This window comes from Haemaphysalis longicornis, unplaced genomic scaffold (assembly GCF_048455015.1).
Source record: "Haemaphysalis longicornis isolate Haplotype H1 unplaced genomic scaffold, Haemaphysalis longicornis Haplotype H1 scaffold_6, whole genome shotgun sequence".
NCBI lineage: Eukaryota > Metazoa > Arthropoda > Arachnida > Ixodida > Ixodidae > Haemaphysalis > Haemaphysalis longicornis.
Genome location: NW_027526407.1, coordinates 112,762,113 through 112,783,183, shown reverse-complemented (window position 1 = coordinate 112,783,183; position 21,071 = coordinate 112,762,113).

Genomic DNA, 21,071 nt, shown 5'->3' with positions numbered 1-21,071 from the left:
AAAGGTTCGCTCAAATCAAGTTATTTTTCTTTCAAGAGAGATGCGTCGTCTTTCGCTACAGGACAATAAATAAGTAGTGTCATCATGTGCAAACGAAAAGTAGTGCCAACAAGACACGCTCTACGGGTATGCTTCCAAACCCGACAGCACCATCATCACCATCGCTTTGGAGGATCACTCACCCCACATTTACGAGCCGGTGGAAAGCTCAAAGCGACGGCGGGCGGCGCGGGAGGATTCCAGAAATTGAGAACAGAGACAAGATGATGAAGGGCTACCGGAATGCTTGTGCCGGGTACCCTGACCCGGTCCACGTACAATACGTCTTTCACAATAGAACACCTGACGCCCTCTCCTGCAAGCAATTAGTGCTATCCGACATCGACAGAAGGAGCGACGTTTCAAGAGAGCAGCGTTGGCTCTTCAGCGACGGGAGATCGGAATGCGCTGCCCAACCATCAGCAACGAGATATCACAGCATGAGTGTTCTCCTGGGAAGGGAGTGCGGCGGACCATTGACGCTGACAAGCACCTGCTTTTTCTCCTTTGTTTGAGCTCTTTCATTTTGCGGAAAGTTTGCCATGCTTCCATTTGGCTATTCTTTCATATCTTTATTCGTTTCTGTCTTTTCTATTTTGAGTGGTTTGGAGCAATAGAACTTAGTGTGGTTGAAAGTTTTTTATTGTCTTATTAATATTCTTGCGTACCTAACAGTACATATACGTATACATGTAGTCAGAGAGAGAGGGGGAGTTGCTCTGACAAAGGCAAGTCAATGTGCTGAAACCTTGGCATCTATGAACTATGAAGTGCGGCACCTTCTTCGAAGCTTTCGTGAGTTCCCTACGATCCTGCGGGTTTTTATCACTCCCTATTTATATATATATATATATATATATATATATATATATATATTGAAGAGGTGTTTATTGGCAGGGAATGGTAGCGTTCAAGGTGACGGTGTGCAGGCAGGCACTGAGACTAGCCGGAGCGATGATCACGTTGCAGCGAGCTATAAGAGATCGTGGCGCGTGCTCTCCGAGGCCGGAGCTACCTCTTCGTGGTCTTCACAGTCCCCATTCACTACGTCCCCATTATTGCCCATGGCCACCGTATCAGAGCATACCCACACGGGGCATAGTGCGTCCTTCGCAGTGCCTGATAGCATACTCTAAGTGGGCAAATCTTTTGCACTACAATTACCCCCCGCGGACATAAGAAGCCATCCTGGCGACCTAAGGTCAAGATAAAACCATCGGTTCGTGGTAAGCCTTGAGACGGTCAACGTGCACAGTTTCGCGACCGCGACAACGAAGGTCCGGAGACAACGTGAGCGGCTCAACTACGTAGTTCACTGGGGATGCACGCTCGATTACAGGGTAAGGCCCATGATATTTGGACAGCAACTTCTGAGCAAGACCACGAACAGTCGAGGGTATCCACAGCCACACAAGAGAACCGGCGGCGAACTCAGGGGGCGGTGTTCCATCGTCGTGACGCTGCTTCTGGCGAGATTGCTCCTCAGAAGTCAGGGCCCGGGCGAGCTGGCGACACACTTCGGCGTGTCGAGATGCCTGTGACACGGGGGTACATTCAGATGCATCTGGTCGGTACGGCAGGATGGTGTCGAGCGGACATGACGGCTCGCGGCCGTAGAAGAGAAAGAAAGGCGAAAACCCCGTAGTTGCTAGAGTGGTGGTGTTGTACGCATAAGTTACGTACGGAAGAACTTGGTCCCAGTCGGTGTGGTCGGCCGAAACACAAGTTGCCAACATATCGCCCAGTGTCCGCTTAAATCTTTCCGTGAGCCCATTGGTCTGTGGATGGTAAGAAGTAGTGGTGCGGTGGATAACGTTGCACTTTGCGAGCAGGGCTTCAATTACTTCAGATAGAAACACACGGCCTCGGTCACTGAGGAACTCTCTAGGGGCACCAAGACGAAGTATGAACCGGCGTAGGAGAAATGAGGCGACCTCGCGGGCATTAGCGGCTGGTAGTGCGGCGGTTTCAGCGTATCTCGTTCAGTGGTCTACCGCGACGATGGCCCAGCGGTTTCCAGAAGCCGTGTAGGAGAGCGGCCTATGCAAATCGATTCCTACGCGGTCGAAAGGTCGTACTGGACACGGCAGGGGCTGCAACGGAGCCGGCGGTTGGTTTGGTGGGGACTTGCGGCGTTGACATTTTTCGCAGGAATGGACGAACTTGGTGAGAAAAGTGTACATTCCACGCCAATAGTACCGCATGCTGAGACGTCGGTATGTCTTCAGTACACCAGCATGACCACACTGCGCATTGGCATGAAAACATGCGCAAATGTCTGAACGGAGATGGCGGCGAATAAGGAGGAGCCACTTCCGGCCGTCTGCGTTATAATTTCGGCGGTACAGAAGCTCGTCACGAATAGCGAAGTGACTGGCCTTGTGCCGTACAGCTCGAGGGGCGTTTGGCGAAGCGGGGTTTGTCAGACAGTCCAAAAGAGAAGTGATCCAGGGATCCTTGCACTGCTCGCGAGGCATGTCGTCAAGTGACAGAGAGGACAGAATTCCGTCTATGGATGACAAAAAGGCACTGTCGGCGGTCACAGGAGAGCGTGAGAGCGCGTCGGCGTCGGTGTGTTTGCGGCCAGATCGAAAGAGCACTCGAATATCGTACTCTTGTAAGCGAAGGGCCCACCTTCCAAGACGACCAGACGGATCCTTAAAAGAAGATAGCCAGCATAGGGCGTGGTGGTCGGTGATTACGTCGAAGGGCCTGCCGTACAAGTAGGGACGAAATTTGCCTATGGCCCACACAATAGCCAGGCACTCTTTCTCCATGACAGGGTGGTTTTCCTCTGCTCTTGTGAGTGTCCGGCTCGCATAAGCAACGACGTATTCGTCGAAGCCAGATTTCCGTTGGGCGAGCACAGCGCCCAGACCAACACCGCTGGCTTCAGTATGAAGCTCAGTGGGGGCCGACGGGTCGAAATGGCGGAGGATCGGCGGACACGTAAGCACAGAACGGAGCTTTTTGAAAGCCTCGTCAGTCTGAAGACCAATGAGCGATGTCGTTGGACCCGTTTACGTTCAGAAGCTTCGTTACAGGTGCCGTTATCGACGCAAAGTTCCTCACGAATCGTCGGAAGTACGAGCAGAGGCCGATAAAGCTTCGGAGCTGCCTGGTGGTGGTGGGCTTAGGAAACTCGGCGACCGCACGAAGTTTGTCAGGGTCAGGACTGACGCCATCTGTAGACACAACGTGACCTAAAATTGTAAGTTGGCGTGCAGCAACGCGACACTTCTTGAGGTTAAGCTGAAGTCCTGCATCAGTGAGGCATTTCAAGACTTGCGGAGGCGGGTAATATGCGTGATGAAATCGGAAGAAAAGACGACAATATTATCAAGGTCACAGAGGCAGGTTTTCCACTTTAGGCCATGCAAAATATTGTCCATAATTGCGTTCAAACGTTGCAGGCGCGTTGCAAAGGCCAAAAGGCATGACGGTAAACTCGTACAAGCCATTTGGTGTTACAAAGGCCGTTTTCTCCCGATCAGCATCCGCCATGAGGACCTGCCAGTAGCCAGACCATAAATGAAGGGAAGAAAAGAACTCAGCTCCTTGCAAAGTGTCGAGGGCGTCGTCGATTCTGGGGAGAGGGTAGACATCCTTGCCTGTTATTTTGTGGAGTCGGCGATAATCAACACACAATCGAATGGATCCGTCCTTCTTTGTGACGAGAACAACCGGTGACGCCCACGGGCTGTTCGAAGGCTGTATGACGCCACGTTCAAGCATGTCGTCCACATGACTGTCAATAACGCCACTTTCTTTGGCTGGCACACGATACGGCCGTTGTCGTAATGGCGGGTGAGTTCCTGTGTCGATGTGGTGAGTAACTGTAGATGAGCGTCCCAAGGAGGATGTCTGGGAGTCGAAAGACGAGAGGAACTCTTGAAGCATGGGGAGAAGTCGGTTTCGTTCTTGCGCAGGAAGACTCTCGTCGATTGAGCGAAGGAAAGCCGAGGTATCCGGGGATGGAGCGGAGGGGTCGAGGAGAGCAAGTGAAGCGTCCGATGAGTTATCGGGAACGTCGGTGACGAGAAGGGTGTTAATCTCTTCTACACGACCCAGGCACTCACCACGAAACAGTGTAGCTGGAGAGGAATAGGGGTTGCAAATAAACATAGACCTGAACCCATGCTGCATTTCTAAAACTGCGAACGGCAGCGGGAAGCATTGTCGGAGGCAAAACAGCTCGGAAGGGCTGAGCAGCACTGTGGCGTCCGGAACTGAGTGGCACAGAACGGGTAAAAGTACGGCAGAGCTAGGAGGAACGTCGGTGTCTTCGGCGACAACTAGGCGAAAAGAGGCAGGGTGTTCGTCCGATGAGGCGTCTTGAACTGAAAATAACTCCAGCTGAGCACGGGCGCAACCGATGACGGCGTGGTTGGTCGACAGAAAATCCCAACCGAGAATGACGTCGTGGGAGCACGAAGTGAGCACAATAAACTCGATGGGGTAAGTGATGTGTTCAATGGTGACCCGTGCTGTGCACGCAGCAACAGGCCGGATGTGGTGTGCACTGGCGGTGCGGAGTGTGAGGTCGGACACTGGCGTCGTCACTTTGCGTAATTTGCGGCAGACCGTTTCGCTGATTACTGACACGGCAGCACCGGTATCGACAAGGGCGATTACGGCGAGTCCTCAACAATAACATTAATGGCATTATGGGGTGAAAATCGAGGACTTAAGGTTATCGACGTGGACGCAGCTCTTGCCTCAGGAACTGCGGCGACTAGTTTTCCTCCTGTGTTGGGTCAACGCGGAACGCATTGGCGAGATAGATCGGCGACGCGGCGAGGACGGCCTGCGCCTTTTGAATGTCGGTCGGGCGGCAGGAGGCGAGTTCGACGGCGGTAAGGGGGACTGCTGACGAAGTGGCGGCTGATACACGACGTAGGACGGCGAATGAAACGACTGATCGTATGAGACGGCTTGGCGGCGACAGTAGCGGGCGACGTGGCCGGCGACACGACACACGAAGCAGATAGTACGGTTATCAGGCTTTCGCCACACGTTGGGCGCATGAGGTGCTGGTCGCGGCGGCGACACTGACGGAAGCTGCGGCGATCGTGGGGCGCGAAGCGGTGCCTGCTGGCGAGGTCGTAACAATGCTGCTGTGTAGGTTAGCGGCGACGATATGGGAGCAGCCACAGGCCCGGATGGGCAGGCCGAAGGGAGAGCATCGGCGACTTGTTCCCGTATCGCTTGCTGAAGTGTTGAAGACAATGGGGGCGCTGACACCGTAGCGGGTGCACACGATAGAAGAGCTAGTTGACGCGCGATTTCTTGGCGAATAAAATCTTGTATGCAGGGCATCAGGAAAGACTCCTCGCTGCCGACGACCAATCCCGAAAGGGGCTCTCCCGGCTGTGACGCTGAGCGCCACGTGAGAAGCCGCTGCTTGCGGAGCTCGTCGAAGCTCTGACACCAGTTGATGACGTCCCCGACAGTCTGTGGATCCTTACTCAGCAGCATCTGAAAGGACTTCGTCGTCTATCCCCTTAAAGAGATGCTTGATCTTGTCAGTTTTGCTCATAGAACGGTCTGCCCGCTTGCACAGGCCGATAACGTCTTCTATGTAACTCGTGAATGTTTCGCCTTTGTTCTGCGCCCGCTCTCGCAAAAGTTGTTCGGCGAGAAGTTTCCGCACGGCTGGGCGGCCAAACACTTTCATAAAATCGGTCTTGAAAGCTGACCAAGACTGCAAGTCGGCTCCGTGGTTCAGGTACCACGTCTCAGCGAGTCGCTTGAGGGAGAATGGGAGATTGTTGAGCTTCATCCTGTCATCCCATCTGTTATGTGCGCTCACCCTTTCATACGATGCCAGCCAATCCTCGACGTCCTGGTAGTCATCGCCGTAAAACATGGGTGGGTCTCGCTCGCGGATTGCACCGGAACAGACGATCGGGGGTTGCGAGGGAGACGTTATTTCCCGAGGGTCGTCAGTGGACAGGACACGACGGAGACTTCTGCTTCGTAACTCCAGACTGCGGTGAGGACGGAAACCCGCACACTCCACCAATTGAAGAGGTGTTTATTGGCAGGGAATGGTAGCGTTCCAGGTGACGGTGTGCTGGTAGGCACTGAGACTAGCCGGAGCGATGATCACGTTGCAGCGAGCTATCAGAGATCGTGGCGTGTGCTCTCCGAGGCCGGTGCTACCTCCTTGTCGTCTTCATAGTCCCCATTCCCTACGTACGCATTATTGCCCATGGCCACCGTATCAGAGCATACCCACACGGGGCATAGTGCGTTCTTCGCAGTGCCTGATAGCATACTCTAAGTGGGCAAATCTTTCGCACTACAATATATATATATATATATATATATATATATATATATATATATATATATATATATATATATATATATATATATAGATATATATACATATAGCTACATGGGTTTCGCTACATGCATAGCGAGGGTCTCTTCTGGCAGTCTTGGTGCCATAGGGAGCTTAAGAGGGTTCAACGCTGGTTGACCACTCTCGACATGTCGTAGACACTCGAGTCACGGCGCGGGGATTAAAAAGAAGGTCCCCTTCACCCCGAGAAGTCAGAGTGGCGCTGGCTACCACCCCCAAGCACAGGAACAAAATTACATCGACATAAATACCCCAGAAAGCGGGGGAGAAAATCGCCCCGCCGGTAGCGTAGTGGTTATCGCACCAGACCGGTATTCTGGAGGTCGTGGGTTCGGATCCCACCTGGCGGGCATTTTTTCTTCGCTTTCTTTCTTTCTTTCCAAATTCTTTATCTGTTTCAATGAGCTAACACAACCTCCCCTTTGCTTTCCGAGGTGTTCTTGACTGCCAACCCTTATTTCTATATACATATATATTTATATGTAAATATATATATACAGTTACACCTGGATCCAGCAAACCACTATGCGACGAATTCCTGGATTTAACGAAGTTTTTCAATTCCTCATTGCCACTGCCGTAGATGCCCATGTGTTCGCGATCTCTTTGTAAGGACGATGTTGCGGTGGTTAACTGTGATTAACGAACTCGCTGAGTTCGGCAATCATTGTTTTGTGCACTTTAACTGAAAAATCGGCCGGAGAACTGCACTAATTTACCAAATACTAGCACGAATTAAAGGACCAAGAAGCTATGAAAACGTCTAAAATTGCCAAAAACGGAATTCGTCATGATTATGGTGACGACACTGATGATGATAGGGAATAATAACCTCCCCTTCGAGTAGGCACGCCCCATCTTTTTTACCATAGTCAAGATCATAATGAAAGGACCGGGTAACCCTATCTCATGGCTGACGTAGCACCACACTACCAACAAATTTAGATTTTGCGGGGCCGCAGTGACCAGCTGCTGGAGGCGCGGCTCGACTTGGGTATTCCTTCTGTAGCGCCACACCAGGTGGCTAGAGTACCTACACTTCACTGTTTTTCGCTCCGTAACCCAAACTACCTTGCGTTTCCAAGTGTGAGTGTGCCGTAGTTTCGAGAGTTACATATTGAGGCACTAGGCCTTCCTTTAGGGAAGAAGTGATGCATCTGCACTGATAACTGGGGTTTCGGTTCGCAGTTGATGAATTCTGCTGCCAAGAAACGAAGAGCTTTGACTTTTCAAGACAAGCTCGCCTTTTTAAGGGCCGTTGCCGCCCGGTAGAGCCTCCGAGCTAGCACCCTCTCAATTATTTCGAGTGGGCAAAAGAGCATCAAGATTGCAGAAAGGCACCATTTCAGCATAAGCGTGGTGCTGAACACGCGTTTGGAACCTAATAGTGCCAGAGGATACCAGGGTAACTGGCCTTGCCTCTTCAGAGCTACGTGTAGTACCCAAGCACCTGCAAAACCAGAAGGCGCAAATCAGTTTTTCACTGTGAAATAAACCCCCGAAGTCACAGTACACCTTCACTATGTCTGGCATTCTGCTTTCCTTTCTGCTTCGTTCACGTGAGCTTTATGGTGTCAGGGTTCTATCAGTGAATTTATATTAAGTGGGCTATGCGACATTACTGCCAGAAGATTAAAACAGGTCTTACGAAGGAACAAAACGTGTTGTTTTAGATACGGGTCAATATCAATGAATACGCAAAAGTCCGGGTAACCTTTACTTGGGAAATTGCTTCGCTACCCAAAGTGTATGCAAACATATTGGGCAATTCTGGCATTTTAAAGAATGACAATTTTTCTTTTAGACGCGTTAACGGACAAATTTTGTCGCACATTTGTGCGAGATGTTTGAAATATTCCCATGAAGGCATCCACATCCCGCAGCTGATCCACAGTCCTCTATTAAAAAAGCTTCATCTCATCTGCGACCTAAAGCCATTAACCAAATTTTATACAATTAACAACATGAATACTACAAACAAAAAACAAGAGTGTGCCAGATAAGAACTCTTGCATCACTCTGGAGGTCTGAACAAGGAGTATGAACATTGCGTCATGAATGGGAATATAATTTTGACAGATATGTTACGAATTGAGCACCCATTTACAGAGCGCAGAACAGAATTCATATCATTGTAACTTTCCTATGAGTAGTAATGACGGATTATATATCTTTGATGTATAGAGCTAAATACTAATCACTTCACCTCTTATTTAAACCACAGGGGTGGCGTGGACCAGGAAAAAGCAGACGTTAGTTCCTACAGAGCACCCTCTCCTAAAGCCATTGTGCTGAGTCTTCAAAACATATAAGAGCAGAAATGCACTCGTACACAGTTTTTTCAAACATCCTTAAAAGCCACATAGCAAAACAAGATCGGTGGTAATTTCAAAAGATGCAAGCAAATGTTTTAAAAGGGTGCCACCAACATGTTTTTCCAAATTTCTGGAAAACATAATTCAGGGCAGTGGCACCGAGTGAGCAAAACTTGCCCATGGCTGAGAATTCTGTACGTACCAAGCAGTATGAGCGACTATTTTCTGTTACACTGTAATTCCTATCAAAAGATGTTTTTCCGTACGTCAGGCTGGCTTGCAGAAAAACATGTTTAAGCGAAGGTCCCTTGCTGTGCCGAAAAATAGCGCCAAAACCATGTTTATATCCATCTTCATGAAGTATCTGGGAAGCCATCGCTTTAACCTTGCACAAGGCATAATGAAATTTCAGCCTGTTTTCTTTCTAGAAAGTAGTTTAGCCACCACGGGACCAAAATATTAGAGCCCCGTTATGAAACGTTACGGAAGGGGAGAGGCACTTTCGGCAAAATTCAGAACTATGCAACCAAAAGAAGATAATAGCTAGAGCACCTTGTCGAACTTTTTCTGAATTTTTGAACACATTGCGAATTTTTCTGAATTCTAACAAATCGTTATAAAACGGCGAAAGTAGGAGCACCGGCCCACAAACCTGCACGGGTACTTTGCCGAACGCGGTACTGGAAACTCTCGGACAACACACATACCTGAACGGGATCAGATAGGACACCAGCAGCTTCCACTACATGGCCGAGGATCTCGGGGTCGCATCCACCGAAATATCATTTTGATGAAATACGCTGGACAGCGGGGTGAGGAAAAACCTCCTTAATGTCTGCAAGACTATAGAAGTGAGCCTTATATGTTGGAAAAAATGCTGACGTCGCCTAAGTAGCAGATCTATGTCGATCACTTAAGCAATATAACAGGCGATTGGTTATTCTCTCGAAAGTATCCGGTACGTCGGAGAGACGAAAGGGCACGAGCTTAATTTGTCCGGCGTCAAAATGTCGGTCTTTTCGCGGCCCTTGGTATCAACAGCCATTTCCCAATGCCCGGACCAAACTTCAATATATGGCACTACAATGCACCATCAAGTAAATATAGGGCGTCATCAATCGGACGAAACAGATCAACGTGCTCTGCGACTTTGTTAAAATACCAATAATCAATGCAGAAGCACCCTTTCTCATTATTTTTCTTTTTGACAGGAAGAAGGATCAATGATATTTTTTCAGCCATATAACCGCTTCAGCTTGAACGATGTTAGGTTAGCCATGACAGGCCAGGCATGGTTGCTGATAGAGTCAGCTCGCATTCGCGGTGGTTATTGGGTGTATTATCATGGATGTCCATCATAAAGGGTGATCTTCGAAATCAAAAATGTTTCTGTACGATCAATGCAGGTGATGTAACTAGCGAGCTTGTGACAGAATAAGGTCCGCTGCTATCATTTATAAGATGTAACAAGGTGTGGTCTTATCATCCTTGTAATCGTTGGTGCATGCGTGCAGGCGTCAGTGAACACGAAAGAAATCTTTCGTCCAGACAAAAATCGTGGCTCGCGACATCCGAAAACAACAATTGAGGAAGGTCAGGCTTATTTGGTTGCTGGTGAGCGTTACAACAGTGTAAGAAACAGCCACGTGGTCTCGGACGTGGACGTCAGTTATAGGTTAATCGCTGTAACCGCTGTCCTGAACTGGTGGCCATTGTGACAAAGGGACTGATGTCGTTGCTTTAGCAAGCAAGCGGACTTGTTCTGTGCAGCAGAGGTGGTTGGGGAGACTGTCGTCAGGAACAGGACCCGTCTGCAGGTGAAGATGGAGAACACCGGTGGCACAGTCAATGAGCGCGACGTTGTGAGTAAAAAAAATCAAGCCCGAGAATACAGTAATGGGGGCAGCCTCCACGACAGTAAAAACCACAGCAATTTGGGGTGTAGCAACACACACCCGAGCGGTTCACAGTCCTTGAGCGGTGGTAGTACGGCCGTGGGGGGCTATGACGAGGTTAGATGGCATAGGCGTGAGAACCGCACGGAGTTGGCGCTGAGGTTTCAGCTCATAACCGAGATATTGACAGCGGTATCTATTAGAGTGCTCACACGAACACTGTAAACATCAAGGTCGGCCAAATCACGTCACGTCTTCTTGTAAACAGAGGATTTGCAAGTCTGGAAGGACGAAAAGAATAACCTCATGGAACTGCGTCCGCTTGTTTTTCGGAGAGGTGCGTGGGTAGGATGTCAGTGGCGAAGGCTGGTGAGGCTGTGGCGAATGAGGTTGGCGACGTTGTGGTGACGCGGAGCGGCCAGAGCAGTGGCTGTGGGTGCTCTCGGTCACATACTGGTGTTGAGTATGAGGCGGAAATTGAGTAGGCCGATTGTCACAGTAACTGGTGGCAGGAAACAAGGAGTGTTACGGGAACGTCCAGCATTGCTTTTACCAACAGGGGCCTGCGACCAACGCGAGGACACTCAAATCAGATAGGCCGGTCGAGAGGGGTTATCAATTCTGCAGGGTTCTGCCGCCGGTATTGATATGGGGCTTCATAATGGCCTAGAAAGCAATTCCTAGCCAATGAAGGTGGAAAGTTCTGGGCGACGTCCGGAAAAGGCGTAGCGCACCCAGAGTGCATTCCGAGGTTGGCGACGTCCTCGCAAACGACGGCCAGTAGAATCAATATAATCGGCAGGGTGTGGCCGTGCCCATGATGTTGTACAGGCGCCGGGGCCATGGCCGTGATTTTTAGGCACACTAGCCTGGTCAGCATGTCAGAATGTGGCATCAGGTCCGTAGGCGGCGGTGGTCTGGGAGGCACTGTCAGATGCGCATATGATGAGGTTGCCGTGGTTTGAGGCAGCCAGGTGATCTGCTGCAGGATGCCGCGGGATTGCGCTTGCTCAGATCGGGGACATTCTTTCATTACCGAGAACACTGTGGTAGACTCTTCAGACAAGAGAACATTGAATGCCTGATCTGCGATGCCCTTAAGTATGAGCCCAATGTGGTGGGACTCCAGCCACTGGGGATCCACTTCTGCGCAAAGAACCAACATGTCCTAGATATATGTGATGTAAGACTCGCTACAGGACTAAGAGCGCGAAGATGGGTCTTCTTTTGCAGCTATCTGACGGCAAAAAACTTACTGAATAAATTGCGGAAGTTTTCTTTGAAGATGTCCCAACTTCTTAGCCACGCTTTGTTGGCTAGGAAACAAACCCCTTCCGTTTCCTTCAGATGGTATAGAAGATTAAGCAGTGGTATAGTTTCACCAAACTGGCTGTGGACACTGATGCTTTCACGTATGCGTTGACGTTGCAGTGCCACAACAATCATCGGGATTAAGGGGTTAGTAAGGATGACTACTGGCGAATTAACTCCACATTCACCGGTGAGCAGCTGTGAATATGACCCCCGCTCCGAAACTCTGTATTGTCTGAAATGGACCTGGCATGGCAACTGAAACGGGACGTAACACCTTTACAAGATGTGACGTGGCAATGAAGCGGATGTATTGAAAGATAGTATTCGCAATGATACATGGGATTGCAATGGCAGGAAAGAAGCTGCGATGTCTCAGAAACAGCAGGCACACCAACATCTGCGAACGCCTTCTTTCTCCCTGAGTCTGTGGGTCTGATCATCCCACAAAATGGTACCTGATGAGAAAGGTGGGCCACCTGTTCCGCTCGTAGTTAAGTAGCAAGGAGTCACTAAAAAGATGCCGTGTTCATATGTGTGTGTGTGTGTGTGTGTGTGTGTGTGTGTGTGTGTGTGTGCGCGTGGGTATGAATTGTAGGCACCCACGCTGTGTGTTTACCTGCTAGCGTCAAAAGCGCCCACCAGGAAGGCATCACGCTATTATCCATGGTTGCCGAAACAATTCTTAACGGGTGTGCCCTCCGGCTGGGCAGCTTTTTTCTTCCAGGGGAGCTGCTGATGGCTATTTCCACAGCCCAGCCGCGAAGCCAATCCACGGACGGCATCTGGCCGTATCTGAGTCTTCCACAACGTCCCCTGGGTATTAGGAGGTCATCTGTAGCAAGGGTCTACAGCCACTGGGTATAAACCGTTGGGGCTGCTCTGTGGGTACCCGTTTTTTCGCACAGCTCCTGATGAGAACACCGGTGACTCCAGTTGAGCCGACCCGTGGACGGCTGTAATTGCGCCATCACCGATAACCGGGGAGGACCACAATGATTTCTATGATGGTCCCTGATCTGTTTCTACGTCAGACATCACTTGGTTTTCCCAGGTGAAAAATTCCTGTATAGTTGAACCATTTAAACGAAACTCATCTGGGCACAGGGAAACTGTTTCATTTATTAACCGTGTTGTTTAAGGGTTACGACTGCGAAAAAGCTGTGCAAGGTGGTTTGCATCAGCTTGGCCTAGAGCTGCATGGTACCACACAAAACCTCCTTCTCGACGCCCCCGTGCTCAGCTAGGCGCATCCGTTTCCTTTCACAAGCGAAGGCGCCAGTTCTGTATCTCTCGTCACTCCTGCCACGATCTTGTAGGATAATAAAATAGGGCACTTCAGGATGCCATACCTTTTTCCCAAAGCAGTTTTCTACTCCTCACCGTTGTTGATGGCTTCGTTAATTTCGCGCTCAAGCAAAATCTATTATGCAGGTGCTTTTCACCTGTTCCCTCTATTTTACACGCACGTGGACAGTCGCGCATATGAAAAGTGACGAAGCAGCGTACAAGGTGGCAGGAAAAAAAGTGCGAGGAAATAGCCGGTGGTGTAGCGGCTCTGCACCGGGACGGATTGGGTTGTGGAAAGCGTCAGTGCGAAATCTATATGGCCCTCTGGACCGGTTTTCTTTACCCGCGTTTCCGGCCAAACGGCGATTCGATAGCCGAGCACAACTTAGCCGTGAATATATAGGAAACGAATTACTTTTTTTCAAACTCTTTCTTTTGAAAGACGTTTCCGTTTATGCAAATCGAGCTTACCATGCATCCAGTCTATATTGTAGCAAGTAAGTAGCAGGCGTGTGCATAACTGTGACGAGCATTAGCGGTGGTGGGCAAATCGTCATTTGTGGGTATTCACCAGATTATGCATGAGCAAGACACTATCGTTTGGTAGCAGCCTCGCGGGAAGCTCGCTGATACTATTTGTTCATCCCATGTGTTTTTAGCTTGTTTGCGGATAAAAACATGAATCCTTCTACCATAACTTCGACTATCTCCACTACTGTATCTGTTGGAGCTTGCGGGGCTGCTCGGATGCAAATGTCTTTATCCTAGAATTTTGCAGTCGAACCCTTCGCCCGATCATGCTAAAGGGCAACTACCACAAGCTTACGCCTCCTGTGGCACCATAGTCTGCCCTAGAACGATCCGTCAATGGGAACCACCGACCTTCAAAGCACTGATGACCACGATGTTGACGACTGGCACACTTCCCACGAAATGGTGAGTGCTCATTGGGCCTGGGAAGATAAGATGAAGCACAACCACGTCAGTGTCTGCTTAACCGGTGTCGCAGATATGTGATATCAGAGCTATGGCTCTGATATCGGCACACGGTAAGATTTCAAGACCCCTTTTGCCGAATTGTTCGGGAACCGAGCAGTCTGGAAACTGCGTGCAAAATAGTGTTTTCGCGAGTGCGTCCAGAGAACCAATAAAACATTTATCCTGAGATGAATGGCATCCTCGACTTGTGGAAGAGGGGGAACAATTCTATCATCGAGAAGGAAAAATCAAGCACCTATTTAAAGCCATAGACGATTATGCCTTTCAAATTTCTCCTTCGAAAAACCTTCGGGCTGTTGCTGAATTCATCAACGTTTGCCAAGTGTTCGACGAAATCTCGGGAGAGCGGTCGCTGACTAGCGGGCACCCAGTAATGTTATAATAGGCCAATCGCCAAATAAGTATCTTTTAAACATTTTGGCTCCCTCTGTTTGGAACTCATGCTTTCATATCAAACCCCGGTGCATGCATTTATGCTGCACATTTTAGAATTGACCCCAAAATGCTCCTTTTGCCCCAGTTTTCCTGCATATCGGAGCAAATTACCTCTGGTCTTCTTCTATTGAACTTCCTTTTTGGGACTACCGCTCGCTAACTGACCTCATTCTTCAATGTCGGCGCAACATCACCACTACCCATGCCAGCTTGACTCTTCGGCGGTCCGCTAACCACTGCCATGACTACCAAATCTATCTCTATAATTTGTTGTGGTCAGATAGCACGACACTTTACTCATCTCCGCGAATGCTGCCGCCACACTCGCTGTGGCCGCTTCATTGACCACGGCATTGAGCACATTCTTCCCGCCCAGTCCTTCCTGTTGATGGCCTGCACCCCAGCTTCGAAGTTGCGTCTTTGCTTGCTAGGCACATCTGCAACCTTTGCTTCACGCAACAGCACACCACCTTCCTGGATGGGGCGAAGCCCCATGCACTGCCAAACAAATTCCCGCAATTTCTCAATACAACCATAGCGTCCCGCTTCTGCCTCTGCTCTCCTCCAGTAAACGTCATCCACGATGGTCTCAGACACACGTAACTAACGGCCAGCAGTGCATGTACCCGTGACCACCATCACCACGGACCATTACGGGAGTACCCAGCCACTCGCAGCAGCCGGCCGCCCTAGTGTATGCTTGAGGACGCTGCGGCCACGGAGCACCGCGTTACTGCCTGAAGCCCAACCCCTAGGGGGCATTCCATGCACTCCGACGGCCGCTGTGGCTCCGGAGGCTCCACACCGGCGATCGGAGACCCAAGACCACCGAGCCTATGAACAACGGCAGCCGCCAATCCACACGTCGTCCGGGCGCCCTAAAGCTAGCCCATACGATGCACAACGTCCGCACGAAAGTGTCTTCGAAGCCAAAAAACTGACCAGGAGCCAGAAAACCCGGTAACGCAAACAGTTACCCAGTGTCAAAACCGTTCTTAAGATTGAGGAAGAGAACAGAACAACGCATGTGTCCCGAATTGCACGTTTGCGCGCTCGCGCAGTATTGGACTGCTGAGGTAGTTTCCATGGGTGTAAAGGTTAGGTGGAGGACTGCCACAGCCGATCTTTTACCATCCAACATCACCAAGTGAAAACAATTACTAGACAACTCATCTTTGCGATTAACGCAGATAATTCTAAACACTACGAGAATAAGTCTCATTCCCTGGGCCAGGAAGAGGTAATTCGTAGTCATGAGCCAAGCGAATGAGAGCGTGCCTTTTACGCAGCCACGAATCCAAAAAGGCATCGGCCATACCCAAAACAAAGACTGAATTTTCTGGAGATAATATTCTTAACAATAAATACACTCCATAGAATAAAGTTAGCCCCACTACTAACGCCTGTTGATTATCTCGAAATGCAATTGAGAATCGCTCACTAAACGCGAATAACCCGCCAAATGCTCGTCTCTCACCAGGCTGGTACTAATCAGTCTGCAAACGTAAACAGAATTTTTTATCCCCCTTCTGTCAACTCTTCCCAGCCAATCAGTGCTAACAAAAATCTCACTGGAGATGTGACTAACCTGTCTAGTATTGCCGTCTCGACAGATCAGATGAGCGCCTTTCAAAAGGTCTGAAGTTTTGCCTCGCAACGTGGGGTTTTGACGAATTTCTACTTTTTAAGGAGTTAGGTAGCCTCTACGGGAATATCACACTTAGAGGATACGTCCATGACTGTCTTCCAGCCGTCAAAGGCCGAAGTGCATTACCTCGCCGTAAGCACTCAGCCCTCCCAGGCAGCGTGATAATTACCTTAACATGTATATTAAAGACTTTTTTTGCGAGCAGCCTAACAATAGCCAATCTATTTCTGCGGTAACATCACTAACCCGAAAACGAAAGCCCTGACGGAACTCGTAAGTTGCCCCCAAATAGTTATCAAACCCGCCGTCAAAGGAGACGCCATCGGGATCGCGAAAAAAGCTTTGTCAACGGGGCTCACAGACAACTATGAGAATGGACGTTCTAAGAAGGACTAATTAATGATTCCACTAATTATAATAAGCAAATTGCCATAGATAAACTGTCTGAGCATTTTCAAAATAAGGAAATTAACGAATCTCCTGAGTGTTTTATCCCAATATGCCGAGTAGCTGGTAGGTTCTACATTCTCCCTAACATATATAAGGAACGCCCCATTGCTAGTGGCTTTGGTACTGTTACCGCGAACCTCTCCTTGCTAGTCGACTCTCATATTCCTGATATTCTCCCAGCTTGCCATCCTTCATTACCGATACAAATGATTTTCTCTCGGATATCATGATGATTTAAATTCCAAACTGCTTACTTGTTGCCCGAGACGTTGTGCCGCAATACACGAACATGGGGCATGCAGATGGAATCACACGCTGTATTATGTTTGTATGAGTAGTCCTCACGGGACAATCCTATCGGTTCTCCGACCTCTGAAACCTTCCTTCCCCTTATCGTAGAGAATGACAATTTCGAGTTTGATCTTGCAAATACCTGGAAGTCCACGTCACGTACACAGAACCAAAATCGGGTTTAGCTACGCGAATATATTTATTGGATGTCTATAGTTAACATTCCTTAAAACCCAAACTTTGAAGCCACTGTACTACAAAAGGTATATAGACGATGTATTCATGATATGGCAGCATGGTGGAATGCAACTTCTTGTGTTTTATAATGCTTTTAACCTTCCGCACCCTAGTATATTACTCTCCCATTCCTATTCTACATAAAGCATAAGCATCGTGGGTGTTACAGTAACAGTTCCTTAGTGCAGGCGAAACCTACGGGCATGCGCCAGTATTTGCACTTCCACAGCAGCCATGTCAGACAGTGCATTATCGCAATACCTTCTAGACAATTATATCGTTTCCGGCGAATCTGTGCAACCCAAGCTGATTGGAATTATAATTAGAGAAAACTTAAAACAGCGATCTTTAACAAGAAAACTCGGAGCAGGTGATAGACGACGCAATTGCACCAGTTACCAGTTGAACCACAACAAAATTCTCTGTACAAAGCTCAATGAATCAATCAATAAAAACGATAGGTAACGAACATTCATATGCTGGAATTATGTGTTTTTCAGAATAATGTTAGGCCTGTTAAGTTAGTTTTCTCCCTCATATCCCCTGATAGCATTGAGACTCCCAGTAGACGGTTATTGTTACGTGCTAGCACTACGTCCCTTAACTCAGTGCCTTCATAAACCAAATCCTACCAGCAAGTGGGGCTATTATGTTTTGGGTAGAAGGCTGCGGAATGAATGTTAATTTTATATTCCCACCTTGTCATTTATCGGACGGCGGGAGCGTGCGTGATTGTTTTCCTACCGTCGTCCTTGTTTTCCTGTTTTCTAACATTCATCGCTGACAGCCTCGTGGTTTACTGGGGCCGCCATGAGCCGACCAGGTGGGTACCTTCCGGTGGGCATCATAAGCGTTATATCTCTCGTTATCTTTATTTTCATGGCCTGTTCCCCTGTCTATTTTGTTTCTCTTTGTTCAGTAATGTACACTCATTTTCCGTGAAAAGTCACTGCCTGTCTGGCTGCTGTTTGCGCTTTTGTTTCCTCCCACCAGCAGAAGTCAAGTGCAGTACTCTCTTATGTTTCAATCACGTTATTCTGGAACTGTTTTACCGAATGTGTATGGGCAAATTGGCCCCTTATGCATGCGTGAGCCTATCATCCTTTCACCCCTTTCTCCAACTGTTGCCACGGCACACTGATAGTAGCAGTTACTTTTTCAGCTTTTTAGATGCGAAGCATCCCTTTCTCGGGGGGATGTTCCGCGTCGGAGCCCCGTTCGCAGCGCCTCTGATGATGATTGTGGCAGGATGCCCCTAGAGATTCGCCAACCAAAGAATCCATCACGAGATAGCTTCGCGTTCAACCACTGTCGTCATCTTCCCGTAGGGGAACCGCTGAAAAAGAGGTAGTAGACACAGCTGCGAAGAGGAGGGCGCGTACGTCGGTGTCAGCCGGTTCACCAACGTCAACCACCTTTACCCCAGCAACGCTGACAGAAACTATCGATTCTACCACAGAGACGATAACATCAACAAGAACATGATGCACGAGTTTCGGCACCTCGAAAACCACCACTTACTCACTTTAACACAACAGTACTTGTGTGCCTTTGCGACCGGCGTGGACCCGGACGCGGAATTTTCTCTGGCGCTACTAAACAGCAGATCACCCAAGATAACGGCAACATAATGGAACCACACGGAACCCTCATGATGCTTCGCATCCTCATCAGGGTTGCCCACGGGAAGATGGTATACTTTTTTTCTCTCTCTATGCCCCTCATGTTCGACCCACGTGATTACTATTTTTTCATCTTTTGTTCTTTTCGTCTTTCTTCCTCTTCTAACATTTTTTCCCCCCCCTGTAACTATGATCTGATTGTACGAACTTTCTATTTCTTTGCCCTGTCCTTTCCCTTGCCACATAATATGTATAACACTGAAATCAGCTTACCGTGTACTATGAAGAAAGGAAGTCCACTTCATGAAACGTGAACAAACTTTTATTTCCCTCGTGTCTGTGTCTCTACTTACGTTATATATCATCATCATAACTAGCAGCACGATCAGCCTGTCTACGCACACTGCAGGGCAACGGCTGCCCCCATAGATCTTCAACTATCCCGCTACTGTTCTAAGTGCGACCAATTTATCCCCGCAAAATTCTTGATCTCCTCTCTCTGATTAACCAAGGCTGCCCCCTACCCAGCTCACCTTCTTTATTGATCCACCCTCTCCCCCTAATGACCAACGGTTATATTACCTTCCTATTATATCCCCTGCCGACACCCATTTTTTTAACTTCTACAAATACCTTCATAACACGCGTATACCCGAACCCAGTCCGCTCTTTTGTTGTTCCTTAACGTTACAGCTATCATATTTCATTAGATTGGTTTCTACGTCCTTCTCAAGTTAAGTTGAACTCTTTAGGTGAGGCTCCAAGTTTCTCCCCGTAGGTAGTACCGGTAATTATCAGCAGCAATACACTTTCTTGCGGGGCAATGGTAGGCTGTCATTCATTATCTGATAGTGCCTGCTGAATGCACAATATCCCATTCTTATCATTCTACGGATCTCTCCCGCACGGTTGAGATCCGCTCACTAAGTGGCCTAAGTATATATTCGTTTACCACTTTTACTGCCCCGCCACCTATCTCAAACTGTCCTGCTGTCCCTAGAATATTGACCATTACCTCTGTTGGTGCACATTATTTTCAGGCCCACGGTTAAACTCTGGTTTACCAGTGGGGTAAGCGTCCTTTGCAATTTGTCCCCTGAGTCACTTAACAAGGCAACGTCATTAGCAAATATGAGGTTAGTAAGGTATTCCCCATTAGCCCTTACGTACACCTGTTCCAAATCCAATGTCCTGAATGCCTCTTGTAAACATGCTGGAAATAACAGTGGAGAGGGTTTGTATCATTGTCGGACACCCTTCCTTATCGGCATTTTGTGGGTCTCTATATGAAGGACGACGGTAGCTGTGGTCCCATTGTAGATGCAAATGCTTTTTCATAATCTCTAAAGGCTATATATAGCGGTTTCGTATACCACACGCATTTCTCTATCACCTGATTGATCTTGTGAATATAGTGCATTGTTGAATACCCTTTACGAAACCGTGCTGGTTCTTTAGGTTGGCTAAAATTTAAGGTGGCAGGAATTCTGTTATTGATTACCTGGGTAAGTACCATGTAGATCACTTACACTAAGCTGATCGGCCTGTTTTTTGAAGTCCTCATGTCACCGCTATTACAGATTATGATCATTTACAGGTATTCTCGCGTCATTGGAAATTTGTTAAAAGCAGGTTTACCAGTTTCTTGTGCAATGTTCCCTCCATCCTTCAAGAGGTCTCCTGCTATCTGATTCTGACCAGGAGCTTTGCCCCCTTGATATTATTTCAAAACCTTGTTTACACTTTCTGTTATTAGTGGTGGCATGTCTATCTTCTCTGAACTACTTCCTTGTTCCTGGATGTCATGGCTACTGTACAGATCACTATGGAACTCTCCAGCTACTATTAATATCTTATCCCTATTTGTCATGACATTGCCTTGTGTTCTTTAAGTGGTTTTTCCAAATGCCTAGACGGGTCTTCACTGCTTTCATTCTGCCCCCGTTCTTTACCGCGTGTTCAATCCTCTCCATATCACACTTCCACAATTCTATTGAATTCCGCTCATTAAATAACATCCAAAGCTCCGCTAGTTATATTCTGTCAGCTGTGGTAGCTGTTTTTATGCTTTCCCGTTTCCTAACTAAATATTTCGCCTCCTAAGAAATCGTACCTCGAAATTTTACCGCACACTTTGTGATAAGGCATACCTCGGAATTCTGCTGCACA